We start from the raw sequence: 13,513 nt of genomic DNA, 5'->3' as shown, positions 1-13,513 counted from the left end.
GCAGTCTGTGAAAGGTGGTGGATATTTGAGCTGCACAGCAAATCACATTACACTCCTCCCTTCCATGCTTCTGAAGCAACGTGTTGATTGGCTCGATCAGAGCCACTATGCTCGTTTCCCACTTACAGAGCCAGGACGGGACAAACACCAAAGGTTTTTTTGAGAACCCTGTCAGTCTGAATATAAGTAGGGGAGTGTGTTCTTTTGCATGGTGAGGAACCAAACTAAATCCCTCGACTATTTCAGACACCTGTTCTGTTTGTGTGAGGTGAGGGTGTGTGTGAGGCCTTATACTGCATTACTGATAGGCTTGGCATCAGAGAGATCTCGATATATGAGCTCACAGCACCTTATTTATTCCTCTTTGGTTAAGGCAGGAGAGGAAGCCCAAGGATAACACCCCCCCAACCAATCACACACACACACACACACACACACACACACACACACACACACACACACACACACACACACACACACACACACCTGTGTTCAACCTCGGCACATGCACACACATTATCACACAAACAAACACACCTTACTTCAACCTCGGCACATGCACACACATTATCACACACACACACACACACACGCACGCACGCATGCACGCACACACACACAGGCATGTGCGCACACACACACACACACACACACACACACACACACGCATGCACGCATGCGCGCACGCACACACACACACACACACACACACACACAAACATGCGCGCACACACAACGCAGTGGTGTTAATCATCCTATGGCATATGAGAGGAGCCTGCCCTCATCTGTGAGTCATCTTTCACATGTGACTCATGTGTTCATTTGCCCCATCTGATCGTCTGCCTCCTCAGCACTGACACGAACAGACAGGGCCCAGTCTCCCCATTAAGAGAGATTAGGCAGAGAAAGGGAATGATGAAACAGAACAGAAAGAGAGAGAGAGAGAGAGAGAGAGAGAGAGAGAGAGAGAGAGAGAGAGCCTCTCACACAGATACACACAAACACACACACACACACACATACATCTACAAACACGTATGGACACAAACCCAAACACACTGACATATAAACAGACATGTGAACAATAAATACAGGCACAAACAAGCTCTCCCTCTCCCTCACACACAGACACACACACACACCCAAGCGCATATACACAGGCAAACATATATCACTCTCTTTCTCACACAAGCACACACACACACACACACACACACACACACAACCCCCCCACCACCACCACCACCACCACCACACACACACACACACACACACACACACACACACACACACACACACACACACACACACAGACCGTCACTGGGTACAGGCAAAGCTTGTGCTGAGTGCTGCGTTTCTGCAGACACACACAGTGCCGTGGAGGGCAGGAATCTAATCAAAGTGGACATGATGGATGTGTGTGTGTGTGAACGTGGCTGGAGTTAAAGACGGCAAACAGCAGCTCAGTCCTCTCATATCAGAGCTACAGCCTGAACGCACTGATGCCCCTTATCTGGACATGCCAGCTCTGTTACTTACACACGCACGGGCACACACACACACACGCACGCGCACGCACACCCACCCACCCACGCACACACACACACACACGCGCACCCACACACACACGCACGCATTTCCGCCCGCACGCATCCACCGACACACACGCATCCACCGACACACACACACACACACACACACACACACACACACACACACACACACACACCCCTGCAGCCCTGGATCTTGAGCAGGCTTGGGGATGTGGACCATAAAACAGTGCTGATCCTCTATTTATCCTACCGTCCCTTCATTCCTTCCATCTCTCCCTCCATGTCTCTGTCTCTCTCACCCTCCCTTCCATCTCTCTCTCTCTCTCTCTCTCATTCTCTCTACCCAGGTCTCTCTCTCTCTCTCACTCACACCTTCCCTCCCTCTTTCCTCCCACTCTCTTCACTCCCCTTCCCCTTCCTCTCTCTCTCTTCCTCTCTCTCTTGTTCCCAATTCAATTTCAATTTACTGAGGTTCACTGGCATGACGACATTTTTTGCATTGCATTTGGCACTTTGAACACAGAACAAAGAATACAAATACATACAGTATGTGTACGCAAAAAGAAATCAAGCGCGTCTCTTTTAGGCTTTAGAACCACTGGACTCACTTATTAACTCAGTGAAGTGTTTGCATGTATGTACATACGTGTGTGAGTGAGTGAGTGAGTGAGTGAGCGAGAGACTGAGAGCTGAAGTAGGCGTCATTATCAGTAATGGCACTGCACTTGCTAGCATGAGAAATTGTCTTCACCATTAAGTCATAAATCCACATAATAGACCTGACAGCGAAGGCAATACGGCAAACATACTGGATCTGCACAAAGCCGGAAAGCGCACGCACGCGAAAAAACATACACACACACACCATAACAAACACAGTCAAGCCTGAGCAAGCTGGCAAGGCAAAAGATAAAGCACGATGAGCATGCTCTAGGACGCTTTGCAAAACGGAGAATATCTTTATATTTTGCCTTTGAAGTAGAACTGAGTCATCATCGCAGAGGAAAACGCAAAAACAACGGCAAGCATGGTGCTCGGATGCACTTCACAAAATGGCCACTTGATGGCGATATCTATTCAGAGTTACGGACTGCCTCCGAGGCTGGGATCGGTGAGTGATGACTGATGGTGCAGTTTCTCTGAGGTTTGGATTTCAGATACATATGGAGACAAATGATGAAATCAGCATGTTTAACCCAGACGAATCGATACACAGAGAGATGACAGAATGTGTGAGAAGAGAGACGCAGAAACAGAAAAGGAGGAGTGGAGAGAGAGAAAAGCACTGAGAAAAAGGTAACAGAGCCATCGAGAGGGAGAGAAAGACAGGGACAGAGAGAGAGGGAGAAAGAGAGAGAGAGAGAGAGAGAGAGTGAGAGAGGGAGAGAGAGAGAGAGAGAGAGAGAGAGAGGGAAAGAGAGGGGGAGAGAACACACAAGGAGGGCTACTGTCCCCCAATGCAGAGAAAAGTGAATGTGCTGAGGCAAGCACATCTTAACCAGAACAGTGCTAACCTTTTCACACCACACACACTTGCTCTGTTTCTCTCACACTCAAACCAATGCACACACACATGCATGCACGCACTCACACACATACACACAGAGTTGCAAACACACACACATACACTCACACACTTGCTCTCTTTCTCCCAGACTGAACACTCAAACTCAAGCACACATACACACACAGATACACACAAAGCTGAAGCTCGTGTAAGCGAGTTGAACACCGGTGTGTGGGTGGCTGGCTGCAGTGTGGGGATTCATCCACTGTGTCTGGCCTGATTATGGCCACACAATCCATTGCCAAGGTCATTACCTGACTGCCCACACATACATCAATACAACTCTCTCCCCCCCCCCCCCCCCCACACTTCCTCTCTCCATCCCTCCTGCACTCCCTCTCTGTCTCTCCTTTCCATCTCCCATTCCCCATCCCTGTCTGGCTCTTTCTCCTGTCTTTTTGCACCCTCCTTCTCTCCATCTCCTCATTTCTCTCTCTATCTCTTTGATGCTGTTACTCCTTCTCCCTTCTCTCTCTTTCTCCCTTCCCCTCTCTCTGTCCCTCCCTCCCTCTCTCTCTCTCTCTCTCTTTCTTTTGTGCTGTCTGTCTATATTTCTGCAACAAAAGAACATCACTAAAGACATCTGTGTGCTGTGTACGGAGCCCACCCTTCCTGCCACACAATACCACAATACCCTTCAACGGCACTTTATTGCATAAGGGCCCCGTGCCGCCTCACACCATTGTCCTCCCCTGTTTTTCTCCTCGGAAATAGGACACGTTCACTTCAGGTGTGACCTGCTTTACCCCATTGTGTCCGACCAAGCATGAGTATGTGGTGTGTGTGTGTATGTATGTACAGTGTGTGTGTGTGTGTGTGTGTGTGTGTGTGTGTGTGTGTGTGTGTGTGTGTGTGTGTGTGTGTGTGTGTGTGCGTGCGTGTGATGATCTATAAATAACAGGGTCATTCCAGTTCAGACCGAAGATTGGTGACGAGACAAGCTGCAACTACTTGAAACCAACAACTTGCTGCAACAAGTGTTCAGACCGTTGGGACAGCTTGCAAATGCACTAACGTTTCCATAACACCTTTGTTACACAACTCGTTGTAGCAGATTATGAATTAGCCAGCAAAGTTAACCAACTAGCTGACTAGCCAGCAGTCGAATTATTTTAGTTTTTGTGACTTTGTTAGCATACACTTTTTGACTGATGTTATACAGACACTGATGTTCTTCAAAACAAGTTAATAAGTAGTCCTCTGTCTCCTCTGGCCAAAACTCTGCCTGATGCCGTGTCTTGATTGACTGCGTGTCAACACGTCACAAAAGCCATGATATAATAGTGTTCTAAAACCTTGCCACGGTGATTTGAAACCTTGCAACCATTAACGCACACCACGACAACTCGCCTCTACGACATTCTGTAACGGTTTAGTTTTATCACAAATCTTTGATATGAGTTGGCCTTTTGGCACTCTTTCCGTCTTCAGACTCCCAGCCCCTGCCAGGGGAAACCGTCTGAAGTGTGTTATTTTCCAGTGGGGGAGGGCAGAGGGCAACCGGGTCTGGGTCCGATCGGTAGGTGGCTGGGGTGGTTATCCTTTGCCCCTCTAGCCACCGATAACGATTGGCATCCTGCTTAGAACGAGGACAGACTGAATCGCAGACTATCAACTAACCATTTGGAAATCCCTCTAGAAAGAAACAAAGAGAACACCCCACACATCTGTCTCTTCCGTGTGTTCCGTTCCGTTTGTTCACCACAAATGAAATACAGAATGCTGACGCCCATTTACGCTGTGTTCTATGTTCCACCACAAGGCAGCCAAACTTCTCAAGCTTCTATGTCCTGTGGCTCACTCGTGTCAGACTTTGGGGTCTGGGCACGTTGACCACAACGCTAAAAAAGGCTCAGCTTCCTGTTCCCTGGCAATGAGACTTACCCCCACACCGCTCCACTCGGTTCGCCTCTAAGGTCCTCACTGGTCTACAGCTCAGACTGTGATGCCAAGGGAAGACGGACCGTAAAAAAAAAAAAGGTGTCTTCCAATTCCAATTCAATTCAAAGTTGCCTCATTAGCATGACTTAATGTAGTCTTGTCGAAGCGAGTAGTGTTCTTGTCTGTCCCCTGAGAGGCTAGTCCCCTCTGGAGATGTTAACGGAGATGAAGCCACCTTTTGTGAGTACACATACACACTGGGATTAGACCTCTGAGACACGCCACAGAGAAAACTAGATTAGCAGAGGACAGGCGTCCAGGCCTCAGAGGAAGTGCAGGATTATCCGAGCAGCTCAATAGTGATGAGAGAGTGGCAGGCTGGGCACTGTATGCCATTGTTATTGATCAGTCAAGTGAGAGAGCTTTCTCTCTCTCTTTCTTTCTTTCTTTCTTTCTCCCCCTCACTTCTGCCCTTTCTCTTTCTCTCGCTCTCTCTGTCCTCCATCTTTCAGTGTGCTGAGGCCTGGGGCTTCCTGTGGTCTGCCACTGCATCTCTTCTCTCCTGACCTCCGAGCCCTTGCGGCGGCGTCCTCCATCCATCCACCCATCCACCCCTCCACCCCTCCCTCCATCGTTATGCTCTAGGCTGCTTTTGTTTGGTTTGTTTAGTTTCATCTCCTTCTTTCTCGCTCACAGGTCTGTTACTCGTTTGTGATCTCTCCATCTCCATCTCTCCATCTCACTTCATATCCCTGCCTAGCTTGTCTAGCGCTCCCTCCCCCCCCCCCACACACACACACACACACACACACTCACGTTAGAGGCCAGAGGGTCAGCCCAATGGTGGCTGAAACCGAGGCTGTTCCTTCCTGAGGAAGAGAGAGAGAGAGAGCACATGCCTCCATCCCCTCCTCCCATGGGCATCTGTGTTTAGACAGGATACAGCACCGGTATTGATTCTCTCTCTCCTTCAACAGCTGCCTCCTCTCACACCCAGCTGTGTGTGTGTGTGTGTGTGTGTGTGTGTGTGTGTGTGTGTGTGTGTGTGTGTGTGTGTGTGTGTGTGTGTGTGTGTGCACTTTCCAGACTATGTTTTTTTTTGTTTATCTGTGACAGAGAGACAGAGAGAGAGAAAGAGAGGGAGAGAGAAAGAGAGAGAGAGACAGAGAGAGAGAGAGAGAGAGACAGAGAGAGAGAGCATCTGTAGCAATGTGTATAGGTATGTGCCTCTGTCTGCAAAGGCTGTGTGAGCTTGAGTGTGTGTGTGTGTGTGTGTGTGTGTGTGTGTGTATGTGCATGTGTGTATGTTTATATATGTGTGAGTGCATCCACTTGTCTGAAAAACCGTGCGTCTGGCTTTGGTAGCTTTCAGCCACGCTCAGACTTCACAGCATTGCTGGTCGACTGCATCGAGTCCAGACGCCAAAATGCATTATTAAACCAAACAAATCACCCTCGCGCAGCGCAACTGAACAGCCACTCACAGACATACAATCCAGCGCAGTCCTGTCACGACTGATAACGTTTCGCACACACACTGATTTACACCCCACATACAAAAGACTCGGGAAGCCATTATGAACTGGATTTGACATAACACCGCCCGGTAATTTAGTTCTCACTGAGACGGACAGAGACATCCGACAACCATACAGCTTTTCTTCAGCTAAAAAAAAGCGAACGGCTATCTATCGTCATCCATTACTCGTGTTTGATTACAAACAAGAAGCCGAAGTGACGGTGGGCTGATGATAGCGAGAGCGCGGGGCCCAGAGAGGCGGAAGCCGGCGACTCAATTACGAGCAGCGATCCTCTCCGTTCCCCGGGGAGAGACGGTGGCTAATCAATTTCAAACCAATGGGAGATTCATTTACATCACAAAAGCTAATTACTGCGGGCTAATCAATCAGCACGTCCTAATTAGCCCAGGGCTTTCGACCGAGGCAGAGTGCGAGAGACGGAGAGTTTAGTGTGTGTCTGTCTGTGTGAGGGTGTGTGTGTGTGTGTTCAGGCCCTAGTCACATAGCAGAGCACCAGAGCTGCTGTTCTCTCACACACTCACACTCACTCACACACACACACACACACACACACACACACACACACACACACACACACAGAGAGAGAATGATGTTTCACAACCTAACCTGAACATTTTTTGAGAGCCTATGGGAGCCCTTTCCCTTCCACCTATCACCATAACGATGGAGGGCTGGGCTCAGAGACTTGACTAGCAGCAGCAGCGGGCTGGATCTAGCACAGAGCCATCAGCTATTTGGGGAAGAGGAGTGCTGCAGTGGACACGTCAGGACAAGTCCAATGACTGACCAAGGCGGCTGCATGCAAACACACAAACACTCTCACTCCCTCTTTTTGTCTCTCTCACACACACACACACACACACACACGCTGAAACATGCCCTACTCCACTAACTTGTTTTAGTCTCACACACACACTCACACATACACACACACACACACACTCCACTAACTTTTTATTTTTTATTTCTCGCACACAACAACAAGAAGACATCTTGTACCACAGACATCTTCCCACTCCTATCTCCTCTCACTTTCTCCAACACACAGTCATCACATCATGTCCTATCTGCTCCCATCTCAGGAATGCCTGGGCTCTGAGAGTATGCAGTGATCCTGCTGACTGCGGAGGCTCTGCCTGACTGCCAGACATTCCCACACACATGCAGCCATCTCCCTAGCCACTGCTGAGCTGGCCATACTTCTCATGGGGTGCATACGTGTGTCTGTGGCTATGAGACATTCTGAGGAGAGGGGGAGGGAGGTTGTGTGTTAGAGTGTGTGTGTGTGTGTGTGTGTGTGTTAGAGTGTGTGTGTGTGTGTGTGTGTGTGTTAGAGTGTGTGTGTGTGTGTGTGTCTGTGCTGTACACATATTCACAATCTGCAAACACCAAATTTAAGTTCACTTGACAAGTACTGAAACCCAAACGAGCATTGGCTAGACCATGTATCCATAAAAAGGCTTGCTATGCTGTCTTTATCAGTACTCTAACTAAGACCAGTCCTACTTCACCCAGTAGACCAAGGGCCCCGGCATTTGGCTGCAATTTCCATCCTGAAAACCACAGAGTCCATCTCACATGTTCCTGGCAGTCTACACCATCTGAAAATGCCATTGGTCAGAGATTACAGAAGCACACCCCACACCCCACACACACACACACACACACACACACACACACACACCGCTAAGGCTGCCAGTGAAGAAAGAAGAAATAGCACACGGTGGTGTTGAATAGGATAGCAGTGGCTCAGATCTGACTGAAGCAGAGCACTGGAGATGTGTATTACGATCCTCGGCAGAGGGCACCACAGGACGCACGCTCCTGTCTGCTGCTCAGACGCCATTAGCAGGACGGCACGCAGGCTATTCCACCGTCCCACACCAAACACCGCTCCTCTCCACAGGTGCGTGCACACACACACAAACACTGGCACGCACGCACGCACGCACACACACACGCACGCACGCACACACACACACACAAACACTGGCACGCACGCACACACACATGCACGCACTCAAACACGCACGCACGCACACACACACACACACACACACACACGCACACGCGCACGCACACACACATACATACATGCACTCACTCACACACACAGACACAGACACAAAGAAACATCTTTTCACAGGCGTAGAGAGGTAATTGGGCCAGTTCAGGAGGGAGAGAGAGGAAGAGATTGAGGGGAAGAAATCACACCCTCTAGAGAAGAGGATCCGACCATGAGGGGATAAATCAGAGTGTACCGAGGGCACACACACACACACACACATTGAGAAAACAAACAAAACACACACACAGACAGAGAAGAAAACACACACTCACAGCACAGAGAAAACACACAACACACACACAGACATAGAAAAATCAAACCACACACACAAACATATAGACATCCAGTACACAAAAACAAAGAGAGTCATTTAAATTGTCTGTGTGTGTGCGTGTGTGTGTGTGTGTGTGTCAGGATGAGTGGAGACTCAAGTTCATTATTCAAGTGCTTTCTGTGCAGAGGCGCAAATGTGTTCACTATGATGGCTGCCACGGCGATGTGACAGCAGATCGCCTGATTGCGCATGTATGAGATGGGAAACACACACACACACGCACATGCCCGTGCACGTGCACACACACACACACACACACACACACACACACACACACACACACACACACACACACACACACACAGCACAAGTTGGAAAGCGTGTGTTCCTCAACTCATTCATCTCCATTTGTCTGGACATTACAAGTGTCAGATATCCCAGAATCCATCTGTCGGAGTGGCAGACAATGCGGGGGAAAAGACAGAAAGAAGAAGAAGAGAGAGAGAGAGGGAGAGGGAGAGTGAGAGAGAGAGAGCAGATATAATAAAAAAGAGAAATAATGACATGAAAGAGAGTGGAAGAGAGGTATGGGTCCACAGTCGTGGCCACCCTGGCACCGCTTGCAGGGCCTGAGTGACAACACTCCTCCTCTGAAAACACCACTCCACAGACAACACTCCTCCTCTGAAAACACCACTCCACAGACAACACTCCTCCTCTGAAAACACCACTCCACAGACAACACTCCTCCTCTGAAAACACCACTCCACAGACAACACTCCTCCTCTGAAAACACCACTCCATAGACAACACTCCTCCTCTGAAAACAACACTCCATAGACAACACTCCTCCTCTGAAAACAACACTCCACAGACAACACTCCTCCTCTGAAAACACCACTCCACAGACAACACTCCTCCTCTGAAAACACCACTCCACAGACAACACTCCTCCTCTGAAAACAACACTCCACAGACAACACTCCTTCTCTGAAAACACCACTCCACAGACAACACTCCTCCTCTGAAAACACCACTCCACAGACAACACACTCCTCCTCTGAAAACAACACTCCATAGACAACACTCCTTCTCTGAAAACACCACTCCACAGACAACACTCCTCCTCTGAAAACACCACTCCACAGACAACACTCCTCTGAAAACACCACTCCATAGACAACACTCCTCCTTTGAAAACAACACTCCATAGACAACAATCCTCCTCTGAAAACAACACTCCATAGACAACACTCCTCCTTTGAAAACAACACTCCATAGACAACACTCCTCCTTTGAAAACAACACTCCATAGACAACACTCCTCCTCTGAAAACAACACTCCATAGACAACACTCCTCCTTTGAAAACAACACTCCATAGACAACACTCCTCCTCTGAAAACAACACTCCACAGACAACACTCCTCCTCTGAAAACACCACTCCATAGACAACACACTCCTCCTTTGAAAACACCACTCCACAGACAACACTCCTCCTCTGAAAACAACACTCCATAGACAACACACTCCTCCTTTGAAAACACCACTCCATAGACAACACTCCTCCTCTGAAAACAACACTTCACAGACAACACTCCTTCTCTGAAAACACTACTCCACAGACAACACTCCTCCTCTGAAAACCCCACTCCATAGACAACAATCAAAAACTCAAAAAAACCCATTCAGCATTGTCAGACCAAAAGAAAAAAAAAAAGAGAGAGGTCGCCCGGAACTCTCTCCATCTAACACTCTCTCTTTTTCTCTCTCTCTCTCTCAGTGTATACGTCTGTCCATCCCACCTCTCTATAGAGAAAGGCATGGCTGCCACAGTGTTGGCACTGGCATGAGGGGCGTTGAGGCCTGGCACAATGCTGACTGACAGCCGGACTAGTGAACGAGGGCTGACACTCACTCAATGGCGGACTGACTGAAAGGGACTCCTTTCACCGTGGCAGCGGCGGCGGTGGCGGCGTAGAGCGATTGAGTGAGCGAGCGAGTGAATGAATGAATGAGTGACAGCTCCGGAGCAGGCATTGATCGCTCGCTGGCTCTCAGACGCCCGTGGCAGCGATGGTGGTGGGGGCGGAATGGCAAGAGGAGCGACGGGCATTCGCTCAGCCTTGAGGGTGGCCAAGCCTGACTTACGTGGCAGAGAGATGCACCAGGGCATGTGGCCACGCGCACACACACACACACGTGCTCAAACACGGGCATAAACATACACAAAAACACACACGTACTTAAAAACACCAACGCCGACGTGCACAAACAAACAAATACATACAAATATGTACAGCCACATGCACACTCACACCCAACTATGCAATCCCTGCACAAGATAGAAAGCACACAAACACACACACACACACACAGTCTAGTGTATCTACGCACACAGACGGAGCCGCTCATATACATGATGTTGGTTAGCACCCTAGCAGCTCACACCTGCACCTTCATGTGCGGGTGTGACACAAGACACAGCCTCCAGCATCGCGCTGATGGACACACACAAACTCTCAGAGCAGCTTACACACAAATGTAAATATACACAAGCATGCGCGCACACACACACATGCACACACACACACACACACACACACATGTGCACACACACACACCAAATACACACATTACTTCATAGCCACTTTGATCCTGATAAGCTTTGTGCCTCTTAAGCGCCCCTTCCCACTTCTAACCTCCTCTCCCATCCTCCCTTCTGCAGCCCACCAGTCCCGGTCTCCAGCTCTGGCCACAGTCCGTGTGCTCCATGTGGAGTCCAGTGCTTTGTGCCCGAGCAGCAGGACTCTCAGGGTAACCTTTCAGTCAGCTATCGATCAAGCTCTCCTCGGATTAGTAAAAAGGGAAGTGCTGAGTTGCACTGAAAGCCAAGGCTCATGGCAGCCGTTTACACACACACACATAGGGGCTGGCGCACACACACACCACACACACACACACACACACACACACACACACACACACACCACCTCTACCAGGAGAAACACTGAAGCGGAGCGACGTGGATCCACTGCTGATCGGGCTCTGCAGTGTTGCCTGAGTGTCTTTTGCAGGTTTTTCCTACTCACAGTAAACCTAGCCTCGACAGGGCCAGCGAATGTTATACGCTTCTCTTTCTGTTACTCGCATAACTGAATGAGCCACCCTGGGCAGGGGCCTCTGCAAATGAGAGCAAAGCATCCTTCTCCTTCCCCCTCCATCTCTTCTCTCTCTCTCTCTCTTTCCCTCACTCCCTCTATGTCCTGTGGGGGCCATTAGAGAGGCCGTGTGGCTGGGTGGTAAATGAAGTGGGGGGGGGGGGGGGGGGGGGGCACGCCAGCCAGGGCCCTCGACAGAGAGTTCATTATACACTTAAACAGCCGTGTGACTATCTGCCAGCCAGCACCAGGGCCACAGCCACAGCCACAGCCACCGCCACAGCACGCTCAAGGCCCCGCAGAATGGACCAGGAAGGAAAGCTAATGAGCTCCGACTATGGGATAGTGCTAGCACTCTTTGTGTTGGGCGGCACACAACACACATTTTGACCCTCTGTCCTGCATCCCGCATACTGAGATCATTTACTGCATTTTTCATTGGTTTCTACTCTATCTAATGGCGCTACGTCAAAAGCAGCGACCAGGCTGAGCACCAATGCAATGGCTGAGAAGAGAGCAGTGAAGGCAGGTCGTCAAGAGGCTCTGACGGCTGTCAATCGAACTGTGCAGACGTGGGGCCGGTGAACATCACACACAAAAACAACAACTAATTTTGTATTTGTTTTTTTTTGTAAAAGTAAAAAAAAAAAATAGCATCTGTGACCTGTATCTTTCATGGCCTAACTGTCCCACACAAACGTATTACTCGTCCCACATTTGGACCGGTTTGCATCTGGTGCCCCTAGCTAGCACGCCCAACCACCCAGAATCTGCAGGACGGGAGGCATTCCTTCACATAAAAGCATTTTCTCTCTCTGTTTTTCATGAGACACAAACATGGACATGCACAACAACAACAACAACAGCGACATCAACAAACAAACAAACATATAGTCTTATCACTGAGATCCATGGACCCTTTTTGTCTTCTTCTCATTTTACGATCCCTGTCTCCCTTTGCCTTTCACTGTCTCCCTTGATCCCATCATTATGCGTCTGCACAGCAGGCCTCTCACTCCCCATCTGATATCTATATAAATGCATTCATGTGTTACTAAAACCTGTCATCACCGCCGACACACCAGCCTCCTTTCCGGAGCCCTCCGTCAGGACAGACGGTGCCATGAACATGAACATGTCAAAGCATACATCATATCCTGCAATAAGTCATCACGACAAAATGGTGTCTAAATGACATGTCAGTATCATATCACCATCGTGACACAAGTCATCACAACAGCTCTCTAACAGAATCTTTTGGACCCTATGACACATGCTTATATTATGCTCCTCCGAGCACCATGCACAATGGTCACAGACATGACGCTGATGATGTGCTACTGGAGATGGGACTGTCACGATAGCTTCTGACAGGATGGATGTGCCACCTGCCACAACATGGTGACGCCCACCAGTCTTATGACAGGGCGTTACTTCCACAGCTGTGACTGGGTGAGGGTGAGGGTGA

General features: G+C 49.3%; 1 protein-coding gene across 1 annotated transcript in view; it reads right to left on the bottom strand.

The window, feature by feature from the left end:
* The window catches only part of hs6st1a (heparan sulfate 6-O-sulfotransferase 1a), a 119,631-nt gene that overhangs the window by 1,527 nt on the left and 104,591 nt on the right, over positions 1-13,513 (bottom strand). The gene's annotated exons all lie outside the window — the stretch shown is intronic.

Source organism: Clupea harengus, chromosome 22 (assembly GCF_900700415.2).
Source record: "Clupea harengus chromosome 22, Ch_v2.0.2, whole genome shotgun sequence".
In the NCBI taxonomy this organism is placed as follows: Eukaryota; Metazoa; Chordata; class Actinopteri; order Clupeiformes; family Clupeidae; genus Clupea; species Clupea harengus.
Note: the sequence above shows the minus strand (reverse complement) of the source record. Positions and strands in the feature narration are given on the sequence as shown.